This window comes from Pinus tabuliformis, chromosome 8 (genome assembly GCF_031772625.1).
Source record: "Pinus tabuliformis cultivar Carrire ecotype Pingquan chromosome 8, CPIR1, whole genome shotgun sequence".
NCBI lineage: Eukaryota > Viridiplantae > Streptophyta > Pinopsida > Pinales > Pinaceae > Pinus > Pinus tabuliformis.
This window is the reverse complement of record NC_142294.1, coordinates 1479649624-1479673896: the sequence shown is the minus strand read 5'-3', so window position 1 is coordinate 1479673896 and position 24273 is coordinate 1479649624. Positions and strand designations below refer to the sequence as shown.

Here is a 24273-nt window from a genome sequence, read left to right as displayed (position 1 = left end):
AGGGCATTTGACGTCACAAAGTGGTAGAACACACTGGACACAAGTTTTGACTCAAGGAGCGAAAGTGAATACTGTAGTTAGAACATGATATATGCACACATTTAATCAGCACTCTAATACTCCAGAAATCAATAGAATGTGATTTCAAAAAAATAATCCAGACATATTGTATAAAGATAGAATGGACAGTTGCATCATTGTAGTGTTCATCAGGCTAGAATTAAGAGCTGTGGATTGCTAATTTGTTAGTTAAAATTCCTAAAATCTATTTTTCTATTTTTAGGGCTTTTCATATTAAGCAAAATAAAAATACAATATAATTTTTTTGGAAAAAGAGATAATTGGATGTTGGAATAAGGATCTCTTTCTTTCCACTAAGGCTATGCAGTCAAATTGATGCCCCTCTTAAGTCAGTTGATCATTGCTAATGGATTATGGCTTGAGATGGAACCCAAGAGACATACCTGAAGCCTAATCAAGATCAAGATATGTAACCAAGCCCTAATAGAAGGGATTCCACTTAGGGAAAAGCCTTCAACCAACTGATCAATTATGATGCAAAATAAATTGAAACCCTGTTGGTACCATTTCATTGCCATCCTTTTCTTCTAGAAATCCACCATTTGTCTATCTTTTTCTCCCATAAACCCCTCATAGTCCATTGAAATTGATTAATCAAAGCATTATAGTTGTTATTTTACATTAAATTTAATTTGTGAATTTTTATGTTAAAAATTAGAAATTTTCAACAAAATTACAGGATGTCATGACTTCCTGTAAATGGTTTATGATGTGACACGTGGCATGGCAGGAAAATCAAAACAAAGGATAGAAACATGATCTCGAATGTACGTACATGGTGAAATATCTATTCAACAGCGAATGTAAGGCTCCTGGATACATGGTCAATGCTGGTCAAACCCAGCCTTTTTGGTCACAAAAGCAACAAAAAGCCGGAGTTGCCTAAACTGATTTCGTTTTGCTTTGGAAATCAGTTAAGATTAGAAAAGACAAAAATCACCTTTCTTGTAAAAGCAGAAACATCTGCATGACAATGTATGTACATCCAATTATAGACTAGAAGGGAAAGTTAGTGAACGAGGATAGGAGACAAGCAGATAAAAGGACTGCGTATTATATTGTCCAGAACGTTGTTGTTCTTGTGTATTGTTTCCAGAACATTGCTCTTGCATGTGATTTGATTTCCAGAACTTAATTACAGGCATCGTTTTACCATTACAGTGCTTATGCGTTAACGTTTTCATCACTTGAAGTTTCCTAAGTGTGCCATTGAAGCGTGGACAGACCCTACGTGGAGATTGGTATACTTTTATTTTCATTTCCATAGCGTTTTCGAATTTGAATAGTGTTGAATAACGTTTAATTTTATTTTCTTGCCTGTGAGTTTATTGATTCGATTAGAAGTTCTTTCAAGTATTATTCATGGTGATAGTTTGAGAATTCGATTGCTATATTATTGAACAATATCTTGTAAAAGATTTGATCGACCATTGAATTTCGAAGTATCTCTGTGGACTCTGTTTTCATGCATCTGAGTTTTAATGTGCTTAAAAGAGTTTTTGGTTTTCATGAATGCTTAGTGTGTTAGCTGGAAAGAGATTTTGTGAATGATATCCTTGTAAGAGGGTTGAAAACTCATACTAGTAACACGCTATTTCTTTAGAACAGTTAATTAAATTAGATGATTTGAGTGCTAAAGTGTGAGAGGAAACATATTTCAATCTCCTGTAAAGGAGTGCTATAGCCTGTCACAGTAAACACTTAGTTAGGTAGATGAGATCCTTTTAGGTCTATAGACTTTAGACACGTGCCTCTAAGTTTACCTACCTTGGTTGATATTAAATCTAGTCTAATCTAGCACCCTAGATTGGCCACTACATTTTGGCGCCGTTGCCGGGGAGGCGCAGCTAGAGGATTTCTAAAAACAAAATAAAATAAAATAAAATAAACAAAAACAAGCAAAAACATAGATTTAATTTTAATTCATCATTTTAGAAGTCATGTTTACTTATGTCTAGATCTAGAGATGATAAAGGTAGATTCATAAAAACCCCCCATCCAAAAACTAATTTACCACTAGGAGCAGACCCTTTAGGAAAAGTTGAACACACAACACCAGCTGGGAAAGTTACCATACAAACATTAGAGGATAAACAGAAATCAGGGCAAAGACTCACACTCATTGAGAGGCAAATTCTATTAGCACACGAATCACAGAAGAAACATCTCCCTGAATCCTCTATAAAAAGAGAAAGTAGCACAGTAACTCAACAATCTCTCCTTGAACTTCTCTTTGAAACAAGTGACACTGAACAAGAAATTAAATCAACAGAGGAACCTATCAAAATGGCTGAGGAAGGAGATGGATCAGCAAGAGGACCACCAAATCAAGGTCGAAGAGAGGAGGAAGAGTCAACCTTTAAATTTCCTATTCAAGAACCAGAAGAAGATGACAAAATAAAAATGAAAAACATACCTCCATCTGTGCTACCAAACTTTTATGGCATGGCTTCAGAAGACCCAGATTCATTCTTGTTTGAGTTTGACATAGTATGTCGAACATATGGTTACACAGATGATGCCCATAGGCTTAGACTCTTCCCAGCAACATTAAAAGCATCAGCATTAAGATGGTTCATGGGACTTGGTGAACATGCAATAACTGATTGGGATGGCATGAGAAGAATATTCCTAAAGAAATACCAACCTTATTGTAGATCGAAAGATTCCAAAGATGATATCTTTAGGATGAATCAACAAGAGGATGAAAATTTAGAGGAGTACTTGGAGCGGTTTGTTTACAATTTACAAAAATCAAAACACAGAACCATGTCTCTTGATCTGATTCGAACAATATTTTTGAAGGGCATTCGAGAGGAATACTTAGATGATCTTAATTTGATGGGCAAAGGTGATATTTCCACCTTACCTTTCGAAGAAATTGCTGAGTTATGTGAAAAGTATTCAAGGAGCAAAGCCAGAAATGGAAAAAGAGTTCTATCATCTAAAGCCACAAAATCTGCTTCAGCAAGTGTCACAAGGGCTGAAATAGGAAACCTGTTAGAAGAATTTAAAACAAATCTATTAAGTACCTTAGGAACTCAAATTGACACTTTGAAAGCCAAGAAAAGACAAGAAGAGGAAGATCAAATAATGGTTGTCTTTTGTCCAAAGTGCCGGAAGAAACATGCCTTGAAAGACTGCCCATGAGAAAACATTCAAGTTTGTGCCTTTTGTACTGAAAATCGTGATATATTCCATTGCTCTAAAGTCAATATTTTGCAGAATTGTAATGTGGAAGCAACTAATACAGATATGGAGCATGTGTATTTCATGGGCGCTAAGAGACCGTGGCAACCTAGACCTCCACCTCCAGGTATGTTTCCAAACCAAAATTTGCAATTTCCTTCACAAGATCAGATGTATGCTCAGAATTCTTGGAATGTGCCCATGCCATGGCAACACCAAAATTACCCACAGCAACAATGGAGACAATTTCAGCAATACTCTCAACAATATCAACCATACCAACAGTATTCTCAGCCATATCAATAGTATCATCAGCCACATTCGCAATATCCTCAAACATATCAGCAATATCCTCAGCAACAAGTTGTTTATCAACACCAAAACACTCAACAAGCATTGCCTGCTCCTCCACCAATAAATCCACCCGACTTACAACTCCCATCTAACCAACAACCTCCTAGATCCACTCAGATTCCTGCTCAGCCTGTACCAAATCCAAATAACAAAGCAGAGAGACCAGCCTATAATGTAGATGAGGGACCATCATATCCCACATTACCTTTACAAAATATCAATTTGAGGTCTGGTAAGGTACTTCAAAAAGAACCTCCAATAGCTGAAAAACAAGAAGAAAACGAAGAAAATGAAAATGAAACTCGAACTCAAAAGAAACAAAATGATGACATCAAAAATAAACAAATGCAACTGTTGCATCCACCACCTTTTTCAGAACGATTGGTCCAAGCAAAACTTCCCATGTCTATACCACAGTTTGATGTTTTAGATGAGCTAAAGAATGTCTACATAAAAATTCCACTATTGCAAGCCATAAAAGACATTCCCATATATACTAAAGCAATCAAAGAACTGTGCCTCAAGAAGCCTACTAGGAAAAGAATTGATCCACAAACTATTCATGTTATTGGACATTTAGCTGGCCTTATGACAAATACCATTTCAATGGAAAAGTATGTTGATCCTGGTATTCCCAAAGTCACTACAATCATTAACAACAAACATATTCCAAACACCTTAATTGATCTTGGGGCTGCAATAAATGTGATGAATCTTGAAACAATGAAAACATTGCAGCTCACAAACTTGCAGCACACAACAATTGTTCTAGAACTAGCTGACAGGTCTAAAGTGATTCCTGAAGGGATTTTGGAGGACATAATTGTTTCACTGGACTCTTGGGAGTATCCAGTGGACTTTTTAGTTCTTCAGCCAAAATCTAATTTAGGAGGACACCCCATCATCCTTGGTAGACCATGGTTAGCAACTGTTGATGCATTCATAGGATGTAGATCGGGTAATATGATTATTTCACGAGGAACTGAAAGAAAACAACTCACTCTTTACCCATCAGCACAATCACCAGCAGTAGCACACAATTTATGGCTTGACGATAAATACAATGACAAGGAAGAAGTTCAATCTGTTTTCAGCATCAATCAAATCTATGATTTTCAAGAACATAATAATGATGATTTGGTAGAATTGTTCCTTTCTCAACCTGATATTTCTGAAGAATTAAGAAATGAACAATACCATGCTGCAGATGAACTTTTGGCACATAATTTTCAAGAAACATGCACCATTCAATCTTTGCAAACAACATTTCAGAACATTTTTCCCATTCAATCTATCACAAACACACAGAGCAAGACCATAGAGATTAGTCCAAGAAAAACTTTGAATATTAGCACTCACCTAGACTCATCTCAGGAGGAAAAATTGATCCAATTATTGAGAAAATATCAGAACGCATTTGCTTGGGACTGCACCAATATGCACGGAATTCACCCTGAAACATGTACTCACCATATTTATACGGATAGTAATATCAAACCAGTGAGGCAACCAGAGAGACGAATGAATCCCATGCTTCAGGATATTGTTAGAGATGAATTACAAAAACTATTGAAAGTCAACTTTATTTATCCTCTCTCTGACAGACAGTGGGTATCCCCATTGGTGGTAGTGCCCAAGAAAAATGGCAAGTGGCGGATTTGTGTTGATTACCGACAATTGAACAAAGCAACCCTCAAAGATTATTTCCCACTACCATTTATCGACCAAGTGCTAGACACATTAGCTGGGAAATCATCATTCTCTTTTCTTGATGGTTTCAGTGGCTATAATCAGATCAGGATAGCCTTAGAGGACCAGGACAAAACCACTTTTACTTGTCCCTGGGGCACTTATGCCTATAATGTTTTACCATTTGGACTTTGCAATGCTCCAGCTACATTTCAGAGAGCTGTATTAGCTATTTTTGCTGATTTAGTTCATGACTGTGTTGAAGTTTACATGGATGATTTTTCAGTGTATGGTAATTCATTTGAGCATGCATTAGAGAATCTTGAAAAAGTTTTGAAGAGATGTATTGAAGCTAATCTGTCCCTGAGCAATGAAAAGTGCTTTATGATGTTAAATGAAGGGATAGTATTAGGCCACTATATTTCTTCTCAAGGCATTAAAGTTGATCCATCAAAAATCCAGATTATTGTCAATTTGCCAATTCCGAAGACTCAAAAAGAGGTAAGAAGTTTTCTTGGGTATGCAAGCTATTACAGAAGGTTTATTGAACATTTTAGTAAAATAGCTTTGCCTCTGTTTAAGCTTCTAGCAAAAGATACACCTTTCAACTGGAATGAGAATTGTCAACAAGCTTTTGAAACAGTCAAGGAAAAATTATCAACCACACCAGTCTTAAAAGGACCTAACTGGACCCTACCATTTCACATCTTTACAGGTGCATCTGATACTGCAGTAGGTGCCTCATTAGGCCAAAAAGAAGAGTCTTTCCATTATGCCATCTATTTCATTAGTAAAAATCTAACACCTGCAGAATTAAACTACACAGTCACTGAAAAAGAAATGCTTGCAATCATACATGCTGTGAATAAATTCCGACATTATATAACTGGTTATGAGGTTTTTGTACATACTGACCATTCTGCCATTAAGTATTTAATGAATAAACCAGTAACTAATGGCAGAGTTACCAGATGGTTGTTATTATTACAGGAATTTAATATCACAGTGTTAGATAGACCAGGTAAGGAGAATCAGGTGGCAGATTTTCTTTCTAGACTGCAAAATCCAGGTGAGGTTGTTCCGGTTGAAGATTCTTTTCCAGATGAAAATTTATTTGCAATTTCAATAGTGAATCCTTGGTATGCTGACTTGGCCAACTATTTGTCCACAGGAAGAACACCTCCATATTTTACTCCAAAGGAAAAGAAGAGGCTGATCAAACAAAGTGCTAGATACTCATGGGTTAATGGAGATTTATTTTACATTGGTTATGATATGATTATTAGACGATGTGTAAGAAATGATGAAATAATTGATATTTTAAAATCTTGCCATGATGAACCGTGTGGTGGGAATTTTGCAGCTAAAAGAACAACATTCAAGATTCTTAGTCTTGGATACTACTGGCCATCTATTTTTAAGGATTCCAAGAAGTATGTGAAGAGTTGTGATAGCTGTCAAAGAATGGGCAGGCCAACAGCTACAGATGAAATGCCACTTCAGCCTCAAGTACACTTAGAGCCATTTGAAAAATGGGCTCTAGACTTCATAGGACCCATCAGTCCAACTTCTAAAGGTAAAAAGTACATCTTAGTATGTACTGATTACGTGACAAAATGGGCTGAAGCCAAAGCACTAGTTCGGGCAACTGAATAGACAGTGGTAAACTTCCTTTTTGAAGAAATTTTTGTAAGGTATGGAGTACCAAGGGAGATAGTGATCGATCAAGGTACTCAGTTTACCTCAAAGCTGGTCAAAGACATCACAGAAAAATATAAAATCAAGCACAGGAAAAGTACACCTTACCATCCACAGGCCAATGGCCAGGTGGAATCTACCAATAAAACATTGGAAGGAATTATCACTAAGACAGTAGCAATGAACAGAAAGAATTGGGAAGAGAAGCTCAAAGATGCACTCTGGGCTTACAGAATCACGTGGAAGAACACTACAGGATTTACACCATATCAGTTGGTGTATGGCAAAGAGGTAATGCTTCCTATTGAATTTCAAATACACACTTATAAGATGGCTGCAGATTTAGGAATTGATCTCAATGAAGCCCAACAAGAGAGGATTCAGCAATTGAACCAGCTAGATGAAATGAGGCAGCAAGCAGAGGAGACAACACTCCTAATGCAGAAACAAAGGAAGCAGTGGCATGATACACACATCAAAAAGAAACAGTTCAAAGAAGGAGACTGGGCTTTGCTCTTTGACTCTAAATTCAGAGATCATAAAGCCAAATTTACCACACATTGGATGGGCCCATATGAAATAGTTCAAGTTTATGAAAATGAATCAGTCAAGCTTACTACCATTGATGGAGAAGGCAACCCCTTTCTTGTCAATGGCCATAGGTTGAAACTCTATCATAAGCCCATCAGCAAGGTGGATTTTCTTCAAACTGTATCTCAGCAAAGGGAGGTTGAGATATTGCAGCCTTCAGTTGTGATTTCTCTACCTTAGTTCATTTCATTTCATTTAAAAAAAAAAAAAATAATAATAATAATAATGGTTTAGATGTGAAAACCAAACTCTGGCACATGCTAACCCAGAATTCTTATTTGAAAACCAATCCTTTGGCTGGTAAGAATTCCTTGTTCTGTTTGTTTACTGTTTGGTTCATCGCTTCAATAATGACTTGAGGACAAGTCACAGCTTTAGTGGGGGAGAAGCATCAACATTTTGTTTTCCTTATCTCATCTCCTCATTTGTAAATCTTCAAAGAATTTGTTTCAGCACTTCAGTATTTCAATAAAGGAGTTGTTTTTGTTTTTGTTCTAATCAGAGGGACCTGTTCAAGCAATATGCAGTGGGACCTGTTCAGAAGACTATGTTACCAGTACCAATATTAGAGGGACCTATTCAACAAACATCAAAGGGACCTGTTAAAGACTGCATTCAAGATACATCAGGCTACTTCAACAAAGTTTCAACAGAGTTTCAAAGGTTGCTCATCATCAAGGCTACATCAACACCAAGGATCAAGGAAGCTGCACAAACATTCTTCAGATTTCAGAGGGACCTGTTATATCCAATTTCATCTCAAAAGGGACCTGTTATGGACAATGAAGATCAGTCCTACCTGTTCATGCCAACTCAACTTTTGGTCAACCAACAAGTGTAATGTATTGTTATAATTTTTATTTTAAACATTTAAAATTCTTGAATTATTTTAGTGTTAAATATGATGATTATGATTGCTTGTTATCAATTTCACACACCCCTATACCCATCACCCTTCCAACATTCCTAACTACTCAACTCTGCTACAAGGTTGCACAAAACGGGGAAACGGGTACGAGTTTCCGAAACGGGAAGCGATATGAAACGCGACCTCCCCAAATTTTGGAAACGGGGAAACGCGAATATATATATATATATAAGGACATTTAAGAAATATATGCAATCATAAAGCATATATGATACATTCTAATTTATTACATTATGATAAAACTGTCAATTGTCAATGCATAAACTATAAGTATCTAAATTTGCATCACATTTACTAATGAATAATCACATAATGAAAATAGAAATATCCAAAATCAGCGACGAGAAATTTCTAATTTCTTGTCTCGTGCTTGATTGGGAGTCTCCTCCTACATAGTCGAACGACCTTAATGCTCTTGATTAAATACATGTTTCATACCCTAGTACCCTACATTCTCTTGATTATTGGGAGTCTCCCCTGCATAGAGGGCTTGGTTCTCTTGATTAAATACAAGTTCCATACCCTAGTACATGATAAAATCCAATGGAAACATTGCAATCCCCCCAATCCTGAAATCCTGAAAAACAGATAAGTCTGCTGGATTTTGAGTGAGATCTAAAATTCTACTTTCTCCATATGAAATCCAATGAGGGCGAAACCACTCTCAAACATCCTGAGTCATTTCATGGTAATGTTAAAAATTTAAGTAAAAGGATGAAAATGAAAAATAAAGGAGAATATCACTTTTACTTTAAGAATTTAACATTACCATGAACTGCATATCAACACTAGGGCAAAAGTTCACTTTCATAACTTTAGACAGGCATCTAGAAGCAACTAGAAGTCACTAGGCTAACGTAAGAATAGATTAGAAAACAAATAAAATTAAAAAAAACACAAGTAAATGCTGAAACGTGGGTCGTACGGCCCTGAAACGCGTTTCAGGCCGTTCTAGCCATGTTTCAGTTTCATGAAACGTGGTAGTGCGTTTCAGGCCGTACCAAACGCGTTTCAGCGTTTCATACCCGTTTCCGTACGGAAACGCCCTTCTGCCCCACGTTTCCTGCAACATAGCTCTACTATCATTTCCCAACACACTTTAACCTATTACCATATTCCTCCTACGATTTTTAAATCTTTTTCCTACACCACCCTTCAAACCTTGTCATTAACTCCTCATTTTTGAATCGGCCATCAAACCTTGTCATCGATCCATCATCTTTCCAATCGGCCAAGCACCAACAAGTAATGGACAAGTGGTGAATCATTGGAAAGACAAGTGTTCAATGATTTCATTCATTTTTGAATCGGCCAAGTTATAAAACGATTGTTTGACCCAAGTCGACTCATGCAACATCTATCCGTTATCATCACTCCAGCACTCCTTACATGTATATGGCGTTCTCATGATTGTACCTATGCAAACCAGTATAGCTCCTCTGTCTTTATGATGTGAATGTGCTCTGCATTATCATTATAGTAATTTGGGTAAGGTCGTTTGTTAAGTTTCATTTCATAAAACTCTCAGTTCGTAAAGGGCATTACCATATTAGTGATTCAAACTCTGTGATTTCAAAGAAGGCCGAGACAGCAGGCGCTACAAAGGGAGAGCATAGTAAATAGGCTCACCACAAGTTTCTACCTCCGCCCATAATCCGAGGACGTGAATCCGGTCGCTGCCCAAGCAATTGAAGGAGACCCCGAGAACCGAGGGCGCTACCAGGTCGGTTAAGTGGAGCGCAGAACAGAGGTAACAAATCGAGAGACCCTTGTTGAATTGTTGAGCATAAACAAAAAGGGTTAGAACAGGAGTTTCTTTTTCAAAATGACCAATAGAGCAGAGCCTGAGACATTTGACAATTCCCAATATCATGATGATTGTATTACGATTTTAAGGGAAAAGCAATGGTTGTCCTTCCTAGAGAAATTTAATGGGAACAATGAAGAAGTGACTAAGTAATTTGCATTCACCTTTAATGGAGAGAAAGCATTGATAGGCAACTTCTCTTTTAGGATTTCAGAGGATACCATAGCACAAACCTTGGGAATCAGTCCAGAAGGGGAAAAATATTTCAAAACAAAACAATTTAAGGAAAAATCATGGACTCAGTTTATGTCTAGGTCGAGGGTTTCCTCTGTCAACTGGAAAAAGGGTGTCCCTAGAAGCTGGCTGATGCACCCATGGGATGAAATGGTGTACATTATTCAGAAATTTGTTACGTGTGAAGGTCATTACAGCATAGTATATCTATATCACATCAAACTCCTGTTGCACTTAAAAGGGCAATGCACCATCAGTCTACCTTATTTCCTCTTACAGAGTTTCACTAAGATGTCAAAAACTATTCAGAAACAAAAGGGTAATGAAGATAAATGTTTGTATCATTTTGGGTTGATTAAAATTCTAATCGAATTTGAAGTGCAGAGGGGAAAAACATGGAAAGAATTTTTGGTTGCTAATCAAATCAAAGATGGAGAAGATGAACAAGAATAGCAAAAGCGCTCAGATTTTATTCTTGATATTGATGAGGAAATCCCTGAGCGCAAGTCAAGAAATGTTCCTCCACACAGTAGTAGTGTAAGGACAAGAAGGATGAGGCAAGAAGCTGCCCAGAAAATTGAGCAAGACAAAATCTTCACTACGTATACAAGAAGATCAAGGAGAATACAAAAGACCCAAACACAAGATGATCAACCAAAATCAAATGCAGATGCACCAATGGACATTGAGAGAGGTGCTCATTCACAGCCAGGATTGGAAGCAGAAATGGAAGTCGAGAGTAACAATGGACAAGGGAAAGAGCCAGCACCTGCAAACAAGAAACAAAGGAGGTTAGAAAAACAAATTGAAAAGCTAAAAGAGGAATTGATGGAGGCGAACATGCTAGAGAAGGTCATCAAGAAGGAGAATGAAATGTTGAGAGCTTAGAGCAAGAAGACTCAGCAGAAAAATGAGAAGTTGAAGGAGCAAATCAAAAACTTAAGACTGAACAAACCGACATTTGCAAATGTGCAACCAAATGGTATACTCAAAAGAAAGCTCTCAAAGAAAAATACAAGAATATGAAACATGAGCTCCACGTCTAGAAGAATGCCCAAGCTCAGAAGAATATAGATGCATTGCTACAAGCGGCAGAGGCACAAGCAGGAACAGAGTATAAAGGGAGCACATCAGGATTAGCATGAGGACATGCTAAATCATTGAGCTTGGGAGAGATGTTGGTACCCTTTCATTGCCATCCTTTTCTTCTAGAAATCCATCATTTGTCTATCTTTTTCTCCCATAAACCCCTCATAGTCCATTGAAATTGATTAATCAAAGCATTATAGTTGTTATTTTACATTAAATTTAATTTGTGAATTTTTATGTTAAAAATTAGAAATTTTCAACAAAATTACAGGATGTCATGACTTCCTGTAAATGGTTTATGATGTGACACGTGGCATGGCAGGAAAATCAAAACAAAGGATAGGAACATGATCTCGAATGTACATACATGGTGAAATATCTATTCAACAGCGAATCTAAAGCTCCTGGATACATGGTCAATGCTGGTCAAACCCAGCCTTTTTGGTCACAAAAGCAGCAAAAAGCCAGAGTTGCCTAAACTGATTTCATTTTGCTTTGGAAATCAGTTAAGATTAGAAAAGACAAAAATCACCTTTCTTGTAAAAGCAGAAACATCTGCATGATAATGTATGTACATCCGATTATAGACTAGAAGGGAAAGTTAGTGAACGAGGATAGGAGACAAGCAGATAAAAGGACTGCGTATTGTATTGTCCAGAACGTTGTTGTTCTTGTGTATTGTTTCCAGAACATTGCTCTTGCATGTGATTTGATTTCCAGAACTTAATTACAGGCATCATTTTACCATTACAGTGCTTATGCGTTAACGTTTTCATCACTTGAAGTTTCCTAAGTGTGCCATTGAAGCGTGGACGGGCCCTACGTGGAGATTGGTATACTTTTATTTTCATTTCCATAGCGTTTTCGAATCTGAATAGTGTTGAATAGCGTTTAATGTTATTTTCTTGCCTGTGAGTTTATTGATTCGATTAGAAGTTCTTGCAAGTATTATTCATGGTGATAGTTTGAGAATTCGATTGCTAGATTATTGAACAATATCTTGTAAAAGATTTGATCGACCATTGAATTTTGAAGTATCTCTGTGGACTCTGTTTTCATGCATCTGAGTTTTAATGTGCTTAAAAGAGTTTTTGGTTTTCATGAATGCTTAGTGTGTTAGCTGGAAAGAGCTTTTGTGAATGATATCCTTGTAAGAGGGTTGAAAACTCAGACTAGTAACACGCTGTTTCTTCAGAACAGTTAATTAAATTAGATGATCTGAGTGCTAAAGTGTGAGAGGAAACATATTTCAATCTCCTGTAAAGGATTGTTGTAGCCTGTCACAGTAAAACACTTAGTTAGGTAGATGAGATCCTTTTAGGTCTATAGACTTTAGAAACGTGCCTCTAAGTTTGCCTACCTTGGTTGATATTAAATCTAGTCTAATCTAGCACCCTAGATTGGCCACTACAAACCCTTAATGAGGAGCCTAGGGCATAATCCAATAAGTAGAGACTTGCCTTACCTTACACCAACGAGAGAGAAATGTGAGTAAACAAACCCTAGATGTCCCTCTCCATGTGAAAAGGTTTCCCTTCAAGTGGTTCGATTCAATTAGCCTTGTAGTAGTCTTTAGCTATCCGCAAATTGCCTTAGAAAAATATTTGAAATCAACCAACAAAGAGAAAATCCAACATGAACACCAAAGCTTTCATGAAAATAATTCACGTTTTGGCAAATGATCTCAACAATTCACAATGATTTGCAAAGAAGGGGGGATCTCTATTTATACTATATAGATGAGGATCTCAACACTATTCCTCCTTTGGATCTAAAATTTAGGTGACTTGTCATCCACGAAATTCTTGGAGAGTCGAGGCTAAGTTAAATTACAAAATTTAATTTTACATTGCTTAAAACCCTCAATTAGAGGTGACACCCACCAAAAGAGGCTCGCTCTGCTTGGAAGAGGGGTCAATTTGGCCTAAAAGTCCAACATCCCCTTTGAAAATGGATTGAAGTTGGTTGGAATATTATTGGGAGTGCTTCGGAGGCCAAATGACTTGCTTAACCTTGGATCCCTCCAACAGCTAGTAGAAGGTGGACAACATCTTTAATTTGGTCCATAACCTGCTTCTTGTGTGATTTAAGGCTCCATTTTGCTTGCTTATGAGTTGTCCTTGGTCCATATGAGTATATTTGAATTGCTTTGACACCTTGCTTGTTCAACTCATGCACGTGTTGCCTCTTTTAACCTCATGGTTACTTCAAAGGAGAAAACGACCCCTCTAGGAGTTATCCCAAAGTTGATTAAGGCACTTCTAAGACGTTGTTTTGAGTGCTTTGACTTGTAGCTGATTTCTCTTGACTTCGAGGTTGCAATTGGCTCCTTTATTGCCTTGGAGGATATGTGACGTTGCCTTGGGGAGCACAAATGCATCATGAACTATGATACTACCAAGAAGGATGATGGCCATGGCCAAAGAGGCGTACTTACATAGAGATATGGTCCATGTGGGGAACAAAATAGGTGCACCTAGATAAAGCGATAATAGAAGGGAAAAGTACAATAGATGATCATGTTTACAGGGTTAAAGAAAGAATATGTGCTTCCACAATCATAAGTCCTAGTACTTCAACTTCCACGATGCCCACATATCACCCCGGTGTTGAAAAGAGTAACTAGGTTCGGTCTTCATAATGACATGTGTAATTGTGATTTTATGTAATTGATGTAAAGAAGAAAAATAAAATTATTTTGTAATGTTTGAGTCATGGTTTCATGCTCAAGGAATTTTATTTTTAGTAGAAGCTCCCATTGAGAGCTATTAGGTTTATCATCAAGTCATCAAGTCTAGGGAGTCAATGTCATGTGTTGAAGACATGTTACATATTGTAAGAAGTAATTTTGAATGTGTCAATAACCCTCCAAGACCTTGTCACAAGCTATTCATCATGTCAGCCTAAGGATGTTTCTAGAATGACATGTCGGCCTAGGCTCTAGTTCAAGTCGACTTATTATGGATGCACAAACCACTATAAATAGGGCAGCTCGACCTCATTTGAGGGACAAAATTTGTGAAAAATATATCTATTGCAGCTACTAGAGATTATTCTTCTAGCTTAGAAATTAATTCTGTAGTTTATTGTTAAGATATGGTATGTTCTATGCTTATAACAGTTTACTTCTTTTTCTTATTATATTCCACCGATTAGCAATCACATGTACATAAAGTAAAGTGCAGATAGAACATTAAACGATCGACAGAAAATAAGCCAAGACAAGAGACACAAGATGTGGCGACTAGCCAGAGACAAACCCCACAATGTGTGGGGAAACCCTTTGATCAAATCTTTTTTTATCTTCAATAATTCAGCATAGAGAAATAGTACAATAAATCTGATTCATATCAGCAGTAGCAAACCCTAGATCAGTAGCATCAACATTAGCGGCTTCATTATCAAACTAGGGCAGACCATATCTCACAAACCGACAGTCGGATTGACTTCATTCCACCACCAAAAGTTTTGCCTTCCAGAGGAGGTTCAGATGAACCTACAGCGCAGTTCAGATGAGGAGATCTTCTAGGCCACGCAAGTCAATCTTTGCTTCTGCAGTTGCAGCTTCAATTTCAGCAGTTTCCGGCTTCAAACTAGGGCAGTCGATATCTTGCAAACCGTTCGTCGGATTGACTTCATTCCACCACCAAAAGTTGCGGCTTTCAGAGGAGGTTCAGATGAACCTACAGAGCAGTTCCAAATAGGAGATCTTCTAGGCCACGCAAGTCAATCTTTGCTTCTGCAATTGCAGCTTCAGTTTCAACAGTTTCCGGCTCCAAACTAGGGCAGTCGATATCTTGCAAACCGTTCGTCGGATTGACTTCATTCCACCACCAAAAGTTGCGGCTTTCAGAGGAGGTTCAGATGAACCTATAGCGCAGTTCCAAAGAGGAGATCTTCTAGGCCATGCAAATCAATCTTTACTTCTGCAGTTGCAACTTCAAATTCAACAGCTTCCGGTTTCACATGTGTGAGAGAGAGACCCATTTCAGCGCAGTAGAGAAGAGACTCATATCTGCGCAGTAGAGAAGAGACTCATATCTGCGCAGTAGAGAGAGAGAGATGTGATGAGATGAGTGAGTCTAAATGAGGAAAAGTCCTCTTATATTTATACACAACGTTGGTGGGTGAATAGATGCGACTGTTGGGCTTCTGAGCCTACATGAGTTGTAGGTCGGCTTGATAATAATTCCATAATCAAAATAAATTCATATCTCCATGAATACTTATCGGAATCGGATGATCTTTATATCAATCCTACACCTCTCGACGAGAAGAATCTAATAAAAATATTATCAGCCATGAATAAGATGACCCACATGAAGTTTTGCCCTGGTTGCCAATTTTAACATTTATTTACTACGACAAATAACGAATAAAATCACAGCTGCAATTTTCACAATACAAATACTGCGGAAAATAAAATACTGGAAATTGAGAAATTCTAGCACACACAATAAAATTGACACAATTATTTTTGGACAATCCTTCCCGGAAAAAGCCAACTTGGGAAAACTGGTGCAGCAGATGAGGGTTTTATTATTAATGTTCAACAACAAATCTAAGTACAATAATTTAGATTCCCAATTGGCAATCTAACACTGGCAAAAATATTGTGAGAATTTTCTTTCACCCCACAGTTGTTTTCTGCCTCAGAAATAGCTTCCTCAACCTCTGCATGAGAGGCCTACGTCAACCTCTGTGCAGTCCCTACACTGGCCCTCTGAAGATTTCAGCCTTCCTTCCTTCAACTCTTCTGGGTATTGAAAACTTTCTCCCAAAATGATGCTGCTCTCTTGCTCCACCTGCTACTCACCCTTTGGCTCTATCTTCTCTATTGAGCTGCTGCTATTGAGAAAACAGAATTGCCTGGGAAACAAAGTATCTGCTCTGGATGATCTCCATCACCACATCGACTTTCTTTTATAATCCATTGTTGGAGCACCAACAGCCAAGATTAAAATTTAATCAATGGCTAGGATTATTTCTAGTTCGATCCGTGTGAGTTTCTACATGATTCATGCCTTATCTCAATTAATATTGATTAATTAACCATATTCCCTAAGTTTAGACTTAGGAAATATTTAAAAATTGGTTAATAATCTAATTGAGACACTTCTAGGCAGAATTTCTAGAAGCGATTTCTAGGTTTTGGAGATCTCATGTATTCTAGCCTCTCCACAAAATATCGTGGCTAGAACACATCTGATGCTACAAAAACTAATAGAATTTTGGTCCAGGAGAAGAAGGCAGAAAGAAGTGCAAAGTTCTCAAGAAAGGCAGCCTCATAACCAGCGAGAAGAAGGAGAGAAAGATCAAACTCATTTGGCACTGTTTTTGGGTTAATATCTTCACACGTGTGGCAGAAACTAGGGTTTCTGCAGTAGGGTTACATCTGCCCTGGTAAAAGACAAGTAAAGGGTCTCCACTCCATCATCATTGCTAGCTGAAATAACAAGGAATAGCCCTCAAAGTAAGCGAAGGAGAAGCACACCAAGAAGAACCATAATTCAGCCCACACGTGTGTCTTTGCAGTGATTTCAGGCAGCCGAAATTGCAGATCTGTGGAGGAAGGCCAAAACTTCAGAATAGCCAAGATTAGTAGTGCATGAAGGCAGTTTGACTTGTGTTGACTTGTGCAAGGAGAAGCAGTGAAGAAGGATCTTGTGACTTGGTCTTGGAGAGGTTGTTGTGTCAAGGGTCTAGGTCATGGTCTTGGTATTCGTCAATTGAAGTTTCTATAAGAAGAAGAATTTGTTTGGGTTTTCCTCTCAAGTTGGAGAGGTTTTGGCCCTGGCTGATCGCCTACATTATGTGTCTCTTATCTCTTTATTGTTTATGCTTTGGTAGTTGTTTGATGAAGAAGAACACTATAATAATCTAACTAAGAGAAGATCCTAATCTATTGAAGTAAAAAGCATTCACAAGCAGTTATCATTAATAGAGAAATCACCTAATCTTGATGCCCTAGATTTCTCAACATGGTATCAAAGCTAAGGTGACAAAGTCAAGGAAGGGCATCTTATCAAGGGACACTCAAGGATCAAATCTCGAGAAATACATCAAAGCAAATCTAAGAAGATCATCTTGGAGTCAAGATCTACATAGAAGCATCAAAATCTTAGATCAAAGAAGAAGTCTACAGCAACAGAAGTATTGGGATCCTCAAGTCATCAAAAAGACCACAAAGACCCTACTCAAGATAAAGGGACTTATAAATCAAGTTTCCTGAAGACTATTCATCCTAAAGAAGCAAGATCAAGGACGTTGTCATCATCTTCAGAAGTTCTAAGGCAATTTCCTCTCGTTGAAGCAAGGACCTTACCATTATAGAAGATCATCCAAGAAGCATCAAGAAGTCATCATTGATCATCATCAACAAGGACATCACCATCAAAGGATCTAAAGTGATCTCCTTCTTTGTGGAGTCAAGGATCACTCTTGAAGAAATCTACTTTCATCAAGGAGAAGTTCTCTATCAACTATATCATCATCACATTCAAGGGGGCAACAAGTGGAAGAAGCATCTTCACAAGTATATTTATGTTTGAATCTGTCAAAATGTCTTTTTGCAAGGAAAGCAACAAATTGGTTGGGGCTTCAAACTATCTTGCATGGAAGAAGAGGACAAATCTGAATCTCATTGAAAATGAGGTTATGGATCATGTCAAAGGATCTATCACCAAACTAGCAAAAGAAGATGTTCAAGAACTTGCAAAGTTTATGAAAGGGGAAGTGAGGGCTCAAAGGATTCTCATAGAATCCATCAAGGATCCCCTCATTCCATATGTATCTAAACTCAACACCTCAAAAGAAATATATAACAAATTGGTTGAGTTGTTTTTTTGTAAGTACTACAGGAGAAGTTATCTCTCTAAGGCAAGAACTCTACAAGCTAAGGATATCAAAAGCAGAAAAGATAGCCTCATATTTTATGAGGATATCCGAAACAAGCGATCAACTTCAAGATATGGGTGAAATAATGTCTGACAAGGAGATGACCACTGTAGTACTAAATGCACTACCAGGGGAGTGGGGTAACTTCACTTCAAGCATTTATGGGAAGAAAGAAGCTACTCCATTCTAGAATCTATGGTCTCTATGCAAAATTGAAGAAACCAAAATGAAGGGAAAAACTTATGTAGGATCAAGTGAGAAAAATAAAGCATATGCTTCTATGGCAAAGAGAAGAGGAAAGTCTGGAAAATTTGGTGATCAGAAAAGGAAGAAGAACCTGACTAAGATTCAATGTTATGGATGTCAAGAATATGGGCGTTACAAAAGAGATAGTCCTATGCTCAAGAAGGACAATAACAAAAGAGGTAGAGAAGAAGCCCATATCACTGAAGAAGTGAAGGAAAAAAAAGAAGCCCAAAAAAAAGGAAGTAAGAGATCTCTACTATGATTGAGATAGTCTTCCTCACCTAGTTCTTTTCAAGTTCATGTTTTCAATTTTTTTGTTGTAAGATATGGCTATCATGAATCACTAAGAAAAATGATAGGATGCATCATAGCATCATAGAAGCAAGAGCTCGTGATCATAGAGGAAAATAGCTGAAATAGAAGTCTATGGCAATCAACTATGGAAGGATATAACTCTTGGTAACCTCATTATAAGCATAAGTGGCACTTATGGGAAAAAGAAAAAAAAGGTCATCTAGCACAAGGCTCATCATACATCAGTCAAAAGGGAACATTTATTGGATGAGGATGTTCAAGATCCTCTATTGAAATCTTCATCAGAAGGTTCACCAATCAAAAGGAAGCAATGGTTTCATGGGATGATGGTATGATGACAAAAGAGGTGAAGCAAATTAAGGGATTGAAGTTCTTTCAATCAAGGAAGCTACTGAAAGGATGTCTAAGATGACCTAAATAAAATGAGGTATGTATGCTTGTATTCGATATTGGAGAGTCATGATCGAATTTAGGCTTTTGTGATCCATATCTTGATTTCTAAGAGATTTTTCAGTGATAATCACATCAAAATTCATTTGTCGACACGTTTCGAACCAACCAATGTGGTTCATCGTCAGGACAAGATGGAGAATCAAATCATGGCATTGGGTTAAATAGAGAGATTGGATGAAGAGACAAATCATTCCAACAGTTAGAATGTAACGGATACTTTTGATTGGACCAAAAATTAAGAGATATTTATTTTTTATTAAATTAAAAAATATAAATAAATAACTAAATATATATAAATATTATTTTTATACATAATTTTGGAATTATGATGCGTCGACAAATGAATTTTGACGTGATTATCATAGAAAAATCTCTCAGAAATTGTAGAGTCATGTCATATGGTTGTAGGTAACATAGATAAATGCTTTATCTCGAGAGCATGATCACAAGAAAAAGATCCCCTTCCTTGAAAGAATGCAGGAAGGCATGGGTCACACATTGTCTAGATGAAGTAAACATAATATGTCCTCATATGATACGAGGTGGTTGACAAAATTGGAAGAATTATGACTGGAAGTTCCTAGAAGGAAATGTGTGAATATAGAAAGGAAGAGATCATGAAATATGCAACTATGGAAAAGGAAATCAACATCTGAGGACTGAGAGATTTGACTAGGATATCTCCATGAAAGATATGAAGACTTTGATGAAGTCTAAAAACGAAGAGATCCTTGACAGTATATATCTTTTGGAGATGTGTCAATGTGTATGCAAGATGTTGATGCAAACTAGAAGATGTCATGATGAAAGACCATCACAAAGGTAATTTTGATTTAATGTTCATTCCTTATTTTTGAATGATATCTGGATGGGCTTATGCAAGGCTTCCAAGGGAAGAGCTATGGATATCTTCCACCACTAATGTCCATGTAGTAGGATGAAAGATCCTTAAGGAAACATGGCATGAAGAAGGCAACATGGCATGAAGGAAACCAAATAGAAACTGACGGATCACTTTCTAATGAAAGGAATAATGACATCACTGACTCATGGATGAAAGTGATGGATGGTTTGTGCCCTATGAAGAAGTCCCAAAACATGAAGACTTTTGAATAAAGAAAATAAGTTCATGACATCGTGAGGAGGAGTTCTTCAAGCAATTGGTTGTCGCATCGTCTCCACCTAAAGAGTTGTTGTAGGTCCCTAATTAAGAGGGAGCCTGAAAACAGGTTTCTAACTTGGCGGAAACTTAGAAGCAAATTCCTAAGCCAAGAGGGAGCTTAGGTACATTCCTTCTATAGGAATGAGTATATTCCTTCATTGGAATAGGTATGTCCTCCCTCAGTTAAGAGGGAGAGATAGACACATCATTCTTGTCTTCACTTGGGAAGACAGAATGGAGGCTTGGGTAAACATCTGGCATCTGATGCTCTCTTTGAGGATGAGTTAGGGCATCCAAGATAAGAGTAGATGTAGAGGACTGATATTTCCGATATTCTTTGAGGACTGGGAATCCAAGATAAGAATAGTCTTGATGGAACATACTCAAAGAGAACTCGGGTGGGGTATGTTCTAAGAGAGACAATGATGAGAGTGTTTATACATCATTGGTCTCGCCAACATTGAGCTCAAATATTGTGGAGAGATAGAGTTGTTAGTCAAGGCCTTGTTATGTGACAATGCTGGTTGATATGATGCTATACATATGGGTTACCAATTTGACTCTTCTTATGAGAATTATTCAGATTGAAAATGTCCAAGTACCTTGTATGGATTATGAATACCTCCCTAGTTAAGAGGGGGTATTGAAAAGTGTAACTAGGTTCGGTCTTCATAATGATATGTGTAATTGTGATTTTATGTAATTGATGTAAAGAAGAAAAATAACATTATTTTGTAATGCTTGTGTCATGGGTTTCATGCTCAAGGAATTTTATTTTTAGTAGAAGCTCCCATTGAGAGCTACTAGGTTTTGTCATCAAGCCATAAAGTCTAGGGAGTCAATGTCGTGTGTTGAAGACATGTTCCATATTGTAAGAAGTAATTTTGAATGTGTCAATAACCCTTCAAGACCTTGTCACAAGCCTATCTCAACCAAATCTGAAGCATGTGAAAAGGATTGTTGAGTGATCCATAACCTGTAGCATTTACTAAGTGACAACACAAAAAATTGATAAATAGAGGAAGCCATTGACTCTTTTTGGTTAGTTGTGGTGAGGGTGTGAGAGTATGCTATTGTGGGGGCATTGAGAGTGAGTATAATTTGCTGAAGCTACTCACATTGTATTGTAGAGAATGTGTGTATGCAGAATTCAAATTTTATGTATTGCAGAGTGGAGAAGTATTGGCAGTTTGTGGTGTGCTTGAGAGTAGTGTTTTGGTGTGAATAGAAGAGATTCATCATGTCAGCCTAAGGATGTTTCCAGAATGACATGTCGGCCTAGGCTCCAATTCAAGTCGGCTTATTATGGATGCACAAACCACTATAAATAGGGCAGCTCAACCTCATTTGAGGAACAAAATTTCGGTCAAGGAGAAGAAGGTAGAAAGAAGTGCGAAGTTCTCAAGAAAGGCAACCTCATAACCAACGAGAAGGAGAGAAAGATCGAACTCATTTGGCACTATTTTTGGATTAACATCTTCACACGTGTGGCAGAAACTAGGGTTTCTGCAATACGGTTACATCTAGTGTTTTAAAAACCAGTCGGTTCATTAGCCGACCGGGTCAAATCGGCAAAAAAACTGGATTTGAGCCCTCATTTCGCCCAGAAACCACAAAAATCGGTGCTAACTGGCCGGTTTAGGAAAGAACCGGCCGATTTATGGTCAAATCGGCTGGTTCCGTCCTAAACCAGTTGGTTAGCTGCCAAGGTCGTGGAGGACACACAACCCAATTTAGGAATCTTTTAGGGTGTTTTGGAGTGAAAATAAGGGTTGTTTCCCTCCAAAAACACCCTCTCCAAGCCTTTAAAAAGAGCTCACCCCCCTCATTTGCCTCACACATCTCATTTGGAGTTTTTGTGAGTTTGATTAGGAGCTTGGAGAGTGTTGAGTTTTTATTGGAGTAGTGGAACAACAAAGAGTTTGAGCTAAGTAGTAGTCATCATGCCTCCAAAAGCCAAGGATACTGCATGGGCTCATTGTGATATGATTGATAGCAAAATGATCTGCAAATATGACCAAAAATTTATTGAAGGAGGGGATATTAACAGGTTCAAGCAACACTTGGCTAGGATAGGAGGCCATGTAAAGCCATGTGGGGCACCAAATGAAGTAATAGGGCATATTAGGGCAGAATACCTTTAGAAGTTTGAGACTCAAGTCACTGAACCAATAGAGAAGTTTGTGACTCAAGCAGTTGCAACGTTTGGGAGTCGAGACTTAATGTAATATTCCTAATTAGCCCTAGCTAATTGGAATATTCGATTTTGCCAAATTTTGCCTTCTATAGTTATTTTGTTAATAAAAAAGTGAGAAAGGGGGACATAACTCACTTTTAGAACAAAAGTCACTTCCTAGTAGCACAACGTTGTGACTTAAAGGGGGAGCCAAGGGGACCAAAAGGGGGACGCAGAAATGGAGCCCACGCAGACACATGGAGGGATTGCGCAGGAGGGGAGGAACACATGGCAAAAGGGGAATCACGCAAGAGAAGGCGAGCATTGGGATTGAGAGAGGCAGAAGCTATAAAAAAGAGAGGAGCCCCCTCATTGTGATCATTCGGTGATGAGCATTTGTGATAGTCATTTCGACTTAGAGCACGCTGGCTATTTAGCTAGTCTGCAATACTGTTTAGTGCATTGAGTGTCTCCGTTCGGAGATCTCACCCTTAGCCCCGGGGGACTTCGAGTGCCTACTCAGGCAAGGTATTCCCATTGGCATTTCAACAGTAGTTACATCAGGCTTTTTGCAACAGTAGTGGCAGTGTTTTGGAGGACTGTGCAACACTGAGAGGAGGACGCGGTCCTTTCTGGCAGGGGTCTAGGTTGAGGATTTGCAGGAGGTTTTGTGCTGAGAGGTAGAGCAGGGGATTAGCCCTTGCATATTGGGGAGTTTTGGCAGGGGTTTCAGGCAAGTTTCTGGAGTATCTCATTCAGTGGCAGCGCAGAGCAGTGAGGAACTGCGCAGAACCCCAAGGGGGTGATTTTCGGGGGTCGGCCATTCCACGAGAGCTTTCTGGGTTTTTCTGGGTTTCTCGAGTAGAGTCCGATTCCAGAGTTTCAGCTTTTTTTGAGGGGAGCAGCCCCAAATCCTCGTTTGATTTCTAGCAGCAGCAGCAGCACAACAGTTTCCCAGCAGCTTGGACGCAGATCAGAGAAGGGCCATTCCTTTGCTATTCTGAGTGTATTTCTTCACTTGCCTTGTGCAAGTAGAGGTGCCATCTTCCTGATCACCTCCTGTACTCATTTTATTACTCAGTATAATAAAATGGCTTAGCATTCTCTCTGCATTTCTTTTGTATCTACTTATGGTTTATTTGATATATATCATATCACTGTTATTTGTATCTCTTTGAGCATTCTCGGCTATTATACCACTTGTGTGTTTTTATTATACTCTTAGACAGAGTCTGGAAAGGGCCAGGCAGCCTCTGGATCTCGTCCTCTTTTTAGAGGCGACATATTTGGTAAATGCCCTCCCAGTCCATCTCTGGTTGGAGTTTGCTTGTGTTTGGGGTATATTCCTGATAAGGGATATTACA

At 38.1% G+C, this 24273-nt stretch overlaps 1 long non-coding RNA gene across 2 annotated transcripts in view; it reads right to left on the bottom strand.

Moving 5' to 3' along the window:
* Window positions 1–24273, bottom strand: part of LOC149241410 (uncharacterized) — a 196648-nt gene that overhangs the window by 86026 nt on the left and 86349 nt on the right. The gene's annotated exons all lie outside the window — the stretch shown is intronic.